Genomic DNA, 792 nt, shown 5'->3' on the forward strand with positions numbered 1-792 from the left:
TGCAAAAGCTTTTAAGTTTCATTAGGTCCCATTTGTTTATTTTTGTTTTTATTTCCATTTCTCTAGGAGGTTCGTCAAAAAGGATCTTGCTGTGATTTATGTCATACAGTGTTCTGCCTCTGTTTTCCTCTAAGAGTTTTATAGTCTCCATCTTACATTTAGGTCTCTAATCCATTTAGAGTTTATTTTTGTGTATGGTGTTAGGCAGCGTTCTAATTTCATTCTTTACATGTAGCTGTCCAGTTTTCCCAGCACCACTTATTGAAAAGACTGTCTTTTCTCTATTGTATGTCCTTGCCTCCTTTGTCATAGATTAGTTGACCATAGGTGCGTGGGTTTATCTCTGGGCTTTCTATCTTGTTCCATTGATCTTTCTGTTTTTGTGCCAGTACCCTATTGTCTTGATTACTGTAGCTTTGTAGTATAGTCTGAAGTAAGGGAGTCTGATTCCTCCAGCTCTGCTTTTTTCCCTCAAGACTGCTTTGGCTATTTAGGGTCTTTTGGGTCTCCATACAAATTTTAAGATTTTTTGTTCCACTTCTCTAAAACATGCCATTGGTAATTTGATAGGGATTGCATTGAATCTGTAGATTGCTTTGGATAGTATAGGCATTTTCACAATATTGATTCTTCTAATCCAAGAACATGGTATATCTCTCCATCTGTTGGTATCATCTTTAATTTCTTTCATCACTGTCTTATAGTTTTCTCCATACAGGTCTTTTGTCTCCCTAGGTAGGTTTATTCCTAGGTATTTTATTCTTTTTGTTGCAATGGTAAATGGGAGTGTTT

This window comes from Physeter macrocephalus, chromosome 9 (genome assembly GCF_002837175.3).
Source record: "Physeter macrocephalus isolate SW-GA chromosome 9, ASM283717v5, whole genome shotgun sequence".
Lineage (NCBI taxonomy): Eukaryota > Metazoa > Chordata > Mammalia > Artiodactyla > Physeteridae > Physeter > Physeter macrocephalus.